The sequence below is a fragment of the Pogona vitticeps genome, chromosome 12, assembly GCF_051106095.1.
Source record: "Pogona vitticeps strain Pit_001003342236 chromosome 12, PviZW2.1, whole genome shotgun sequence".
NCBI classification, from domain to species: Eukaryota; Metazoa; Chordata; class Lepidosauria; order Squamata; family Agamidae; genus Pogona; species Pogona vitticeps.
Window position 1 is genome coordinate 18,359,630 of NC_135794.1, and position 13,729 is coordinate 18,373,358.

The following is a 13,729-nucleotide window of genomic DNA, read 5'->3' on the forward strand; positions in this document are numbered from 1 at the left end:
TCAGTTGATTAAGCGATTTTATTTGGACCGTTTTGTTGGCTGTCAGGGTTGAGAGATCATTTATAGTCTTAGGGCTGAATTCCATTTTAGGAACATTGAGACTGATTTCCACCAGTGGCCAGGTCTGGAGGACAGGCCAAAGAAATTAGCTGTCATTCCATCAAATAATAATAATAATAAAAAAGTAGGCAGGGCCAGATGTTATTGTTACTACTTTGGACATTTCCTCACCAATCAAATGGCAGCTTGCTCAATTCTTTGGCCAAAATCCTCTTGCTTAGCATAGTAAATTGCACTAGATTAGGCCCATAGAATCAGGTGAGATTTGATGAGTCAATTCCTCCATAAGTTCCATTGATTCAAATGGATCTACCTACTCTAACTGCAACTTAATTTAGCATAAGTAAGTTGCAGTTAGAGCAGGCCCATTTGAATCAATGGAACATAAGAGTTGGCATGCTAAATCCCATTGGGTCCATGGCCAACTCTATTATGGTGTGCATGCAACAGGATTTGGCCTCCCATATAAACCCAACATAATACCTTCTTGGTGTGCAAAGCAGAGCTCAGCTTTCTGCAACCGTTTTCTGGCCTACATAACAGAGTTTGGTTTCATGCAGCTTCTTCCAGGTCAGTTCTGTGCAGGGTACTGGAGTGGGGTGTGTGTGTGAGTGGAGAGAGGGTTTTTAAAGTCCCAGTGCTTTGCAATAGCACTTTATCTCCTAAAGCTGGATAGAAATCCAAAACAAATCCAGAAAATATTTCCACCAAACATAACACTACAGTGCAAAAATCGTATGCGCAATGAAATACAATAACCTCTACACCTAGTATAGGAAAGCTGGCTGTCCTTGGTATAGGTCTCATTTCCTTGAGCATCCCTTCACTGCCTGGCCTCAATGGCTGACCTTGATGTACTGGTCCCGGTTTTGTGGGGAGGCAATGCAGTTCCCATCATTGCCCACTTCTAATTTAATTTAATTTCTATGCCACCTTTCTCCCAATTACGGGACCCAAGGCAACTCACAGATTATTTAAAACTATTAAAAGGCAAACCAGTTAAAAATATAACAAATTATTGTACTGGTATTTCTTCTGCCACACAGAGGGGAAAAGCAGAACCAGTGGACTTCCAGAAGAAGTCAAGAGATAACAAAAGCAATCAGAATGATAACAAGTTGAGCTAAATGGTCCGCAATAGACCCTTTGCTTGGTGTGGACCTTAACAGTTGCCTGTCTATAGCAACCTGCCAATACCTGAGGTAAAATCATTTACCTCAGGTGTCTCTTCACCAAGACTTCAAACAGCATTAGGAGAGTGCACCAGGCCCTCTGTGGTGTCTCACAAATACACCCTATCACTCTACAACACTCTTTGGTATTTCCCCAGCAGCTGTACAAGGGCTTTCTCCATTCTGAAAAGTTTAACTCCCTCTCCTGAGATTTAGCTGTTGACAGTAAGAACTTCAGGCTAAAACTTGCTGGTATTTTTTTTTTGCCAGCATTTTGCAATTCTTGAGACCTCCATTCCATAGCAGGTCTTGAACTAGCAGCCTGGGAAAGTACGAAGCCGTCATTAACCAGCTCTGGCCAAAGTGAGGAGGTAGAAGATGTGCCTTGCTATCTTTTCACCGAAGAAATGAGAAAGCGGATACATGCTGTTCCTTCTGGCCTCCGATCCCTGATAAACTTTAAAGCTTCCATGATCAGCTCATCTGCTTGTCAGAAGAAAAAAAAAAGCAAATAAACAGTTCCAGCTTTTGAAGGGCCTTTGGGAACCATGCTCACAGTTGGCCCCATCCTTTGAGTGTGCTCACCTAGAGTAGCTGTCAAAGGAAAGAACAAGGTCCATGCAAAATACAGTGGGGTCTTGACTTGAGAACTTAATCCGTATTGGAAGGCGGTTCTCAAGTCAAAAAGTTTGTAAGTCAAGTCTCCATTGACCTACAGTGCACTGAAAACCGATTAATCCCATAACAGGCCGTTTTTGTTCCATTTTGGTTTTTTTCTGTTCTGTAAGTCAATTCTCACGCTGCAAGTCAAACCTAAATTTTGAGGCCAGAGAAGTCTGTAACTCAAAAAGTCTGTAAGTCAAGCCGTCTGTAAGTCAAGGGTCCACTGTAAGTCTTTGCACTGGTCTCCTGATTTAATTCACATGCCAATTCAGAACAGAGCTGGGTTTGGTCTGGAGCCATTCATATCTCATCTGACCAGCAATGGTCAGGCTGGTTTTTGTGTGTGAGGGGTCTTTGAAGGAGGGGTGATGATCTCAACGGCCCTAGAGCCCAAATTCGTCTTCCCTCAAGCCCCACCATAGGCTGTTTTAGGCCCAGAAACTATTTGTTTTGAAAAATTAACCAGCCCAAACGAAAGGGAGCTTCTGGTTTCTATTTTGGGGGTTCTTGGGGAAGGTGCTGTGCCCCACATGGACTTTCATTGCCGCTTCTGGAGCTGCCCAAGAAAATTTTCACGGGAAAGTTCCTGAATTCCCCTTTTTACTACTTCTCGGATGGCAAAGGCTAAGATACCTTAACACCATCGGTTGTAGCAGTGTGAAACTTTCCCTGTAATATAACCGTTCTGATGGCCCAAAACGAAGATTTTTATACATTTATATATATATATTTAAAATATATGCCAAATTATACAGTTTTATCTTCTAACTCTTGAGCAAGGCTATTAACAATAGGACAGTTTGGAAGTCATTTATTCATGGGGTGCCATAAATCAGAGGCAACTTGATAGCACAGAACAAACCCGTACAATAATTAAGTTAGGAAGGAAGGTTTTTTTTGTTCTTGCTAAAGCAGTAAAAACAAGCTTAAGTTTGATATGATGGTAAGCACTTCATCTATTTCAAACACACACATACACATTTCTGCCCCATGAAGTGATAAAAAAATTATTCCCCATCCATGGCTTCAACGGTTCTCGATAGTCTTCCTATCTACAGCCCCTCTGTACTGCGCTAGGAGTAGTTTTAATTTCCATTTCTGTCTTTTTTGAGCTGGCCTTCGGTCTGTGTCTTTCTCTGTTTCCTTGGACAGGCTGCATGTACCCTTCAAGGTGGATCTTTCCTCCCTCCCAAAGACAGATGCCAGCAACAACAATCCTAAAGCATTCAGTTATCTGCTTCCCTGTCTTCACAAGACAAGACCACCCAGTGATTCTCAGAAAGAAATACTACACCAATCAGAAGGCCTGCCTGCTCAAAAAGGGCCCCCCGAAAGCATGCTGACAAACTGGGCTCAGAGAGAGCACAGAAGGATTCATAACTTGGTTAATATCGCAAGGAAAACATACATGGGATGCAGCATTTAGTCCAGCATGATGGAAGCCAAGGGTGTCTACTCATTGCAGCCCTTTTTAGACCCCCAGGATCATCATCCAGCCTTCCCCAGTACAAATTCTTCCCTCTGGACATTTGTTGATGTTTGACATTTAGACACATGGGTGTATGCCTGAGATACTTTGGCCATCTCATGAGAAGAGAAGAATCCTTAGAAAAGACCCTGATGTTGGGAAAGTGTGAAGGCAAGAGGAGAAGGGGACGACAGAGGATGAGATGGTTGGACAGTGTCATCAAAGCGGCCAACATGAATTTGACTGAACTCTGGGAAGCAGTGGAAGACAGGAGGGCCTGCTCTGGTCCATGGGGTCACGAAGAGTCGGACAGGACTAAATGACTAAACAACAACAAATGTATTCCTGAATAAGAAAAAAAGATTGGATGTTTATACTGACAGGTATACTTCTAAGCAAGGCTGCCAGGTCTCAGGGTACATCAAATCCTCCACAGTACCTGTTGAGGGACGTTGAGTACCCTGACATTGATGTGAAGGTGCCTGTTTTATTCCACATTTGCCAGTTTGTCCACGCAACTTCCCATTTTCATAGGTTCATCTTGGTTCTGCCAACTCTGCTCTGTAGCCCAGTGGTTCCCAAGCTTGGGTCACTCAGTTGTTCTTGGACTACAAGTCCCAGAAACCCCGGGCCAGCACAGCTCGTGGTAAAGTCTCCTGGCAATTGCAGTCCAGGAACACCTAAGGTTGGGAAGCACTGCTATAGCCTATTCAGTGACTTCCTAGTAACCTACTGCCAGATGAAGCCTCAGAAAATTGCCATCCTTCTCAAGGTCTCCCGGAAAGTATCAGATCTCAAGTCAAGTAGTACTAGCAGGATATAAGGTTTCATTTTATTATGTGCAGTGGCTCAAAAGCATCTCTTCTCCATTCCCAACCTGCACCATGGATCACTGGCTTATCAGGATGGTATTTGTACATGTGCGGCATGTATAATGTAGCACAAAACATCTGCGTTACCCATCGTCATCTCTTTTGTTGGTTTTAATTATTATTATTCACTGCTACTTAAGAGCTTGCCCCCTTTGACATCACAAAGGCCTACCCAGTCTCTCGTAACGAGGACCTCTTGCTCTGATGCCACATGATCCTGCCCCTGGTCTTTGAAATCCGTGGGGAATGTGGAGCTGATGATGTGAAACCCTCCCTTCTAATATAGCTTTGCATGAGCTCTAAGTGGATTCCAGCCTCGCGTTTCTTGGACTCAAATTCCCAGAAGCCTTCACCACTAGTTGTGCTGGCTAGGATTTCTAGGAGTGGTAGTCCAAGGACATTTGGGGACCCCAGGTTGGCAACCTCTGCTCTAAGATATGATTCCAGAAAGACTCAGTGGGGGAGATCAATGCCTTCTACCTTTTTGTAGAAGTGCACATGTTTCGTTCAAAAGCACCAGCCAAACAATTTAATTTATTCACTTCCAGCTTGCAATTGTTAGATCTGACCTTCTGCTACCGTTGCTTCTGCTCTCCCTTTGAGTTTGACTCTCCCTCACTCCTCCTTGGTCCATTTTCAATTCCCCTTGTACATAAAGCAACAAATTTGTACCAAAAAGCAACAAACCCTTGGTTTGGTCCCCCCGTGAAGATGCTCCAGTTGCAGTCTTGGGGGGATCTTTGTTGTGAATTGGGGGAGGAGGAGAATGGAGCAAAAATGTCCCACCAAAGGAGTAATTCAGGCTGTTAACAATCAGTTCCTAAGGTGTCCCGAAGACCAACGAAAGCTCACTACATTAAGGCAATGGGGTGGTGCCATTATGTGCTAGAACGGAGGTATTCTATCTCAACCTCATTGAGCAGGTGACACTATGAAGCTTCTGAATGGGCAGAGAAGGAAGATTAAATGAGTGAAGTGAGAGCTAGGCTTCTTTTCTTTGTCTGGTCAAGAGAGAAGTAGTTTCTGCTTGCTGCACTCCAGCCATTGACCTCTTAGTTTGAGAACCACACTCCAGAGCTGTATTTATGTACAGCTCCCCCACAGGCCTTGCCGAGCCCTATTATCCATGGAACAGCTCCTGTGGCGAACACCGTCAAGCTGAATCCCGCCTCTTCAGGGGGTCAAAATGTGCTTTCATTTCTTCCTCAGGAAGAACAGTACAACGTGCTTTTGCTTCTCTCTTTTCTTTCAAGGATGAAATAAACACTCGTTGCGGAATTCCTGCAGTCGCTTTAACCCACCTTCATTCTCCTTCACACCTACAAAGCTCAGAGAGAGAGAGAGAGAGAGAAATGATTTATCACACTGTGGTTAAAAATAAAATTGTCTTATTTTACCAGCTGTCAGTTTTGACAGTAGAGGTCCAAAGGATGCTGGGAGGGGGGGAGTTGCCTTACTAGCTTCAATGGCCATTCAGAAAGGGTTTTCCCCACCCAAAAATCCATCAATTTAGTGTAGGGTCAGGTCAAGAGTAGGGTCAACTCCTTCCTTTAATCCACTTTGGCCTGTCTCTTCCTTTTCCCTCACTTCCCTATGATATCTTTTTGAAGGTTTCTTAGCTCCTCGGGGAAGGGAATAGCATCCCTCAGCATCATTCCAGTTGGTGGTCTACCACCCGAGAGGATAAGATTACAACTTCCATTGGCTACTGGTGAATAGTCTGGCAGAGAGAGAGAGAGAGAAGGGAGAAAGACAGGAACGGACCGTTGGACTTCAGCTGTTACTGTGCTTTCTGTTATGTGTGTGAATTTGTAGTGTGGAATGAAGTTGGAGTACAGGGAAAAGTTTCCACTGATTATGGTAGCCACTGACTTTCCACTGCAAAATTTGGCTTCTTTTATTGACGACGAGGAGCTTCATTCCAGACAGAGATTTTATGCAACCCAGGGAGGAGGGCGCTGGGGAAGGGAGGTGGCTTTGGCAAGATATAGCACGCACAAAAAGTGTGACAAATTGCAATGACAGGGGCTGCCGTGGCAGCTTGTGATGGAGGGAAATTAAATCCCAGGCCAAACAATGCACCATTATGTTGGGTTCTATAAGCACCCTTGTTGAAGCGAAATTGGGAGAAAAAGGCACACAAAGGGGGGGGGGAGAGAAAAAGTGATGCACATATACGTCTCTTCTCCTGTCCAATTCTTTTCTCAACTTGTCTGCTCCTTCACGACACCACTATCCTCGAACACACGGTTACAGAGTTCCCATCATGGACTGTAGCTGGCACAGCGACATCTAGAACCAGAATGGTTACGGTGGGATGGTTAACACAAAAATAGGAAATCCACAACATCTGTTGGTGAGCACGCTGTTCAACTGGTGTGTTACGACAATTCTAAAGGCTGCAATAACATCCCTGCTCCGGGGGGGGGAAATAATCCTGCCTTGTTGTATTTCCTAAATAGCCATGGTTGGCCTACAGTCATCGCCTGAGGAAGAGGTGTTAGATATGAAATTTGTTAAAACAAAATTTGTTTCTGTTTCTGGGATTTTGTACCTTTTCTTGACTACCTCTTGAAGCTCTGTTATCATAGAATCATGGAGTTGGAAGGGGCCTCTAAGGCCATCAGGTCCCACCCCCTGCTCAATGCAGGGATCCAAATCGAAGGAGATCTGACCGAGGGTTGTCCAATTTGCTCTTGAAGGCCTCCAGCATTATCATATTCCTTGGTTCTGTGTCCTCATACTGGTGCATCCTGCAGGCCTTCTTTGCAAGAAATCGGAAATGGTTTGGAAATTGTATCTTTATGTTAAGATGTATACATGTAGAAAGGTAAAGGTTCCCCTTGACATTTAGTCCAGTCGTGTCTTACTCTAGGGCACAGTGCTCATCCCCATTTCCAAGCCATAGAGCCAGCGTTTGTCCGTAGACAGTTTCCGTGCTCATGTGGCCAGCACGATTAGACACGGAACGCTGTGACCTTCCCACCGTGGTGGTACCTATTTATCTACAGGCATTTTTACATGCTTTTGAACTGCTAGGTTGGCAGGAGCTGGAATGAGCGATGGGAGCTCACTCCATCATGTTGATTTGATCTTACAACTCCTGGTCTTCTGACCTTGCAGCACAGAGGCTTCTGCAGTTTAACCTGCAGCGCCACCACATCCCCATATATATACATGTATAGGTCAGTAAAAAAAAAAAGATAAGGATGTGGCAGATACTGAACATTTGATATGTACTGTATAAATGATGAAGGTCATTATTACTTATATGATCCTCCTGAGCTGATCCAATGAAAACTATCTTAAACATGGAGTAATTCAGCATTTATTATGATAAAGTTTAGGCTGATTTTTTTCTTCGGTTGAGAAATCATAAAAGAGATTATGATGTCCTTATAGAGTGGTTTGCAAATTAACCATTTTATACAGATGATTAACCATGGTGTGAATCCATTTTGTGTCCGGGATATAGAATTTAAGTGATTTAAGTCCAGTCCAGGATGTACACATTTCATGGTAATGTGTCCAGCAGCAAACAAAGACGTGTTCTAATTATCGTAGGATGAATGCCTACCCTATGGAAAAGCCCTATAGCCATGTTGATCCCTCTGTGGTGGGTAGGGGACCTCTGGTGAGGGAAGCACCAGAAGTTGCAATCACACACACACACACACACACACACACACAAACAAACAAACAAACAAACAAACGCATGGATGCTCAAAAGAATGGGATGGCTATATGCTGGATAGAGTAGCTATTTACATATCACTAAAAAGAATAATTTTATAAGTCCCGCTGGTCCTCTAGCAAAAATTCCTTGGATTCTATTCTGGTTGGTCACTCAAGACAGCTTTTCATTAAAGCCACAGTGTCAGCCATTGCTGCCTCTTATTAAAGACACAGTCAGTTCCGCTGGGCCCCAAGTTGACTTTACTGGGGTCCCCAAAAGCCCAGTTCCAGAAAAATAGGTGGGAAATAATAAGTTCCAATCTTGGGCACAGTCCTTTTAAGGAGGGCTGGTAAAAGTGGGTGGCCAGAGCACGGCTCCTCCTGGAGCCCCCATTTCTGCACCTGTTGCCTCTTGCATCTCCAGCACCAAAACTGAGTTGGGGTGGATTCCTTGGTTCCCATTGGGCAGCGAGGCTGCAGGATGCTTGTTCAGCCAAGGGCTGCATTGCCAGACACTCAGGTGCCCCACCACTTCCACAGTCCGCTAGGCTGGGAAGGAAGCGGTGGCTCTCCTTGTTGTCCATCACCATTTGCACATCTGTGGACACGTAGAAGATGCGGTCCCAGTGTCATCTGCCTCCTCCTGCATCTCCCCTTAATCTGTCCTGATTGATGACAATGATGACTCTGAGCCCTTCAACTCCTTCCCTCTTATTCCTGCTGTTGTGCCTTCCTTGAGCTATCCTGCATCAGTCAGTGGCTCTTGCTCCACCTTGGGAGGCCCACTCTTGTCAGCTAGGGGCTCAGGAGACTTTCTCTTTCCTGGGCTCCCCTATGCAGGTGGGGTGAGGCCAGATGGCCTACTGGAGGTGCTCCAGGTGACCCTCTCTTAAGCTTGTATTGCATAAAATTTCAAATGCTCATCTATAGGCATAGTTGCAAAATTAGAAAGGATTTCTATAATTGAAATTGAACTACAATGTTTTTTATACAGAGGGCAAGGTGACCTTGGTGCATGATAAACCTGCACTCCGGATGCTACTAACTTTGGAGGGGCCATTTCAGGGTTCCTGATTTCCCCTTCCATCAGGTTCTTGATCTGTAAGCTAGATCTAGACAGGGCAGCCTGTCAAATGGAAGACTCTTCCCTTCTGCTGGTAGTCCTCGAAATGGACAGCTCTTGTCCATACCAGAAAATAGGCGGTCATCTCAAGATCTTAAGCTTCACTCCCATCAACATGACAGTGAGTGGAGTGGAAGGGAGCAAAACACACCAGCCAACAGATATTGTATATTTCCCATCTGTAATCTTGGGTCAGATGACTCTTAAGACTCTTAAGAGTCACCCCTTTCCCATGGGTCTATGACTCTGTGAGGATGAGAGGATGGTGAGGACAATACAGAAGATAAGGATCATAATCACCGACATCATCTGTTATTCAGGAACAGCATCAAGCACCTATCTTACCAAATTCAGATTTCCAGCCATATAGAGCAAACCAATGATATGTTAGAATTCACTTATTCCGTTCAGTTAACCCCAGTTCCTGCTGTGAACAGCAAGCAATCTGATCCATCAGGAAGCCCCATGAGCAGGACAAGATGAGGAGAGCTACCTCGTTTCCATGGGTCTTGACATCCATCATCATACTGCTTCTGCCAGTGGAGCTTCTGACAAAATGGTGGAATTGGGGAGGAGAGAGAGGAGGGGAGCAGAATAAGAGGCAGGGATAGGAAAAATGAATGATGCTGTGAAATGTAGACATTTACTTTGGTTAGTAGATTTATCTCTAGATTTTGACACCCTCCAAAGTTGGGTGACAACTTTGGATAAAGGTCCAGTTGCTTCCCACCCTTGTTATGGGCCTGCCTGTTCCTCCTGCCCTTTTCTATCTGATAAACTGGTCTTCTTCTTTCTATGAGCTCACAATATCACAGGAATTGCCTTAAAGTGTTACAGCTTCTTTTGTCACTTAAAGACAATTTCCCTTGATCATGTGGACAATCCATAAGAGTTAAGAGCAAGGTTTTTTTTTGGGGGGGGGAAGAGAGGAAGAGAAAATAAATGATGACCAGCTTTAACATTCTTCAGGCCCCCTGCTCTTTCCCCTTCTCCCCCACCCTCCGGACAGTTGCCATGAACCCAGACGTTCAAAAACATTTCAGACTTAAAAGGTTAAGATTTAAGTGCAGCTGATTTTATCTGGGCTTTTAACTAACACAGCCAGGTGGATTAGAGAAATGTGTACAATCTCCACTCTAGACACTTGGGTAAATATGCACAAGCGGGCAAGCCAGCCAAGGAAAGAATCTGCTGTTATTGTCTATTAATTTGAAAGAAGAGATTAAAGAAAGTGCAGAAATCAGTAGTGTAAATATCAAAAAGGATTTCAATTTATATGTAAGAACATTACTCTAGCAGCAGCTCGGACTGTTTTCAAATAGCAAGGGGGGGGTCCTTCTCTCTCCCTCCCTCTCTTTTTAAAGTGGGGAGAAAAGAAGAGTTGGAAAAAAAAAGAAATTTACATATTTCTCCCTTTCTCTTTGTCTGCAGGAATGGAGACCAGTTTGCTTAATAGAAGTGGATATTGTGTTCCTTCTCTGCATTTTCCTTGTGTACATCTTCTATAGAATGGTCGTACTGGAGAAGGAGGGTTAATAAGGCACCTTGAAGTGGTCAGAAATGCTACTTTCCCCTCCCACCTTATATTCCAACTATGCCATTATTTCTAACTCTCCGCTCTCTTGCCTTCATTCTAGATATCAGTCAAAAAAGAGAAGGAAAGTTTTCTGTGCCCCATTACACTCTCCTCCTCCTCCTCCTCCATTAATAATAATCTAAAAAAAGGAATAAGGAATACCAGAGTTGAACTGGAAAAAAACAAAAGCAAAACATACAGACAATCCCAAGTATCCCATCGTGTTTCTTGTTACATTTTTAGCCGTGTAACTACTATTTATTATTATTTTTATTAACTTTTTATTTATGTGTTTTTAATTTTCCTATGCCAATAAAGGTTATTGAACTGAACATCTAAATCTGTTAATGAGTCGCAATGATGCTCATGCACCTTTGTATCTGGAGCAGAGCTGGGTGCATTATCCTGTGAGTGTCTTTCCAGAACCGCCTAGAGTGGTCCTGTGGGGCTAGATAGGCAGGATATAAATAAAATAAATAAAAAAATAAATAAACCAGCTGGCCCAGAAGCCATTCCAGCTGGGCTCTTAACCCTAACCTCCCTCGTCCTTTTGACATCAGAGAGCACTTCATCCTGGCATCAAGGGGTGAGCACAAAACCCAAGGAACAAGATGCTGCTGACTCGGCCGCCATGGATTCCATCCTGGGGGACCCACATCACATTCTTTTCTCCTACTCGGAGATGGAGGTAGATGATGGACAAGTTTTCTATGGGCTCCTGGTAGCCGTGGGCTCCTGCACTGGCAAAGGCTACAGCAGATGAACATCTTCTGCAGCCCTCCAGAGGAGTCCCCTGATGAGAGATGTTCAGATCAAGACATCCCCCGCAGGTGGACCTCTTGACAGACTCTCTCTTTTGAATCCCACGTCTTGCGGCTATCCACGGCTTTGCAATACCACCCTGTGCAGCTGTGGTTTTTGATTGTTCACCACGTCCCTGCTGCCACCTCTTTGTTCTGGTTGGTCAGAGGAATGCAGGAGCAAGCTCTCCATTGGGCCACTCAATCGGATTCCATGATCCAATATGAAAGAACTATACCGCATGGATGAGGAAGGCCACCTGCCCATCTGCTGCGGGTGAATTCCCACCTTCCTTCTGCAATTCTGTTAAGTTGGATGTTGAGGAACTGCCGAGCGGTGCTAAGGTGTTATTACTGTCATGAGGATGATGAGGGCCAGAATAGAGGGATCTACCTAGCATTGGTTTCTGGCTTTTGCTTTTCAGGAGAGCTCTGTCTAGATGCCCTTTAGCTGAAAATGCTGACTGCCATTTTGCTGAGTGCCCGCCTCTGCCTCTAAATGCCTTCATTGCAGGCATTTCAGTCTTTGCTTTGTTCGAACTGCAGGCTCTGTTTAAAATAAATAAACAAACAAACACGACCACTGCCTAGGCTCCATTTTGTGAAGTCAAGCTTTCTTTGGGAGCCTCTGATTCTCACTGAAGGTTCTCCACTGGGGATTACACATTTGTTAAAGCCCACACCATCCAGGGAAATATTTCCAGGGCTAAGGCAATTGGAAAAACCCTCTCAATGCACCTGTTGGAGACGCTCGGTCTGCGTTTCCACTCTAACCTGTATTTGATACGGTGTTGTTACAGCTGTAAGTTGGGGGCAGGCTGTTTAAGTGCCTCCAAATGTCGGTCGGTGTGGCAACCAGCTGAATACATAAACCAGGCTCCCCAAACCCTTCACTGGCCCCGGGTCAGAGTAAATGGAATAATAAAATCCAAACGCTTTTGTCTCAATTTTCCATCCCCACAGCCTTCCGCATAAATCTAGGGCTTCGCGGTGACCTCCCTAATCGGCGTCGGGGATGAGGCAGTGCGCATGTCATCCATTTGGTCTTCGTCTTTGGGTCTTTAAAAGCTTTTTCCAATTAATTTTAACGGGCTTCCATAAGGATGGGGGAAGGTTTTGCTTTCCAGCCACCGCCCCCCCTGTTCCCCCTCCCACCCCGTTATACACCCCATGCCCCCTTTCTTCATCCGCAGGCCTCTTTAACCGGCTGAGTGGCAGAACATTAATAGAATGATACCAGTCTGTATTGATTGCTTTATACACACTGTGTTATGTATGGATGAGGCATTAACAGAATGGAATGGCTGATGAATAGAACTGATGTGGAAGCAAGGAGAGATCTCTCTTACAGGAAAGGAGCACTTTTTCAACTATCCCATCAAATCCTAGTACAAATGATTGAGGGAGGGAGGAAGAGAAGAGTCAGAAAATTTAGTAAAATTTACTCTCTCTCATATTTGACTCCTTCAAAATTTCACATGGCTTCCATCTTGAAGAGGAAGCAGTTTCTGGATGTTGTCAAATTTTCCAATAATAATAATAATAATAATAATAATAATAATAATAATAATAATAATAATAATAATAATAATAATAATGATGATGATGATGATGATGATGATGATGATGATGATGATGATGATGATGATGAAAATTCCTCCTCATCCAAGTCCATTTTTCACCAAGCAGATTGCATGGAGAAGACCTTGTGGTCTCTGCTTCATCATACAGGGACGGAAGAAAAGGAGTCTGTGAAAAAGAGAAAAAGGAGAGAGAGAGAGAGAGATTGAAAGAGAGAGAGGTGGTAACATTAATTCAGTACACCTTTGATTGAAGAGATGGGGATTTGCACCCGGACATTAAAGACTTAATGCACTCAAAGGCTCAAGATCGTCAAGTCTCTCAACTTTAGATTCCAAGATTTTTTTTTAAAAAAAAACACCTCACATTCTTTTCATTTTGAATGTAACGAATATTGTACATTTTGATGAAATCTTCTCAAAAACAGAATTGATATATACATCTCCATCCCTATAGAAAGGCAAGTGAACTATCCATTAAGGACATTATCTTGGTCCATGGAAAAATGTGCTTTCGGCCACCCGTTTCTTCATTGCCCAATGCAATTTAATACTGATAAAACAATAACAATGCAGTGGTTTAGAAGGGCGAAACCCTGCTTTGAAGACTGCCCTCCTACAGAGTGGTCGTAGCAAATCTCAATGTTAGCTCCTAATTGCAATGTAAGGATAATAAAATGGGTGACAGGAGAATTGCCTTTTCTCTTTAAAAACCTGGAAGCATTGGATGGCTTGTTTGC

General features: G+C 43.9%; 1 long non-coding RNA gene across 1 annotated transcript in view; it reads right to left on the reverse strand.

The window, feature by feature from the left end:
- Nucleotides 1-4,170: 4,170 nt before the first annotated feature.
- LOC140702446 (uncharacterized) overlaps nucleotides 4,171-13,729 on the reverse strand; it is a 94,559-nt gene continuing 85,000 nt past the window's right edge. Inside the window, exon 2 of the long non-coding RNA XR_013538920.1 lies at nucleotides 4,171-5,554. This is a non-coding gene — a long non-coding RNA (uncharacterized LOC140702446). The remainder of the gene's footprint in view (nucleotides 5,555-13,729) is intronic.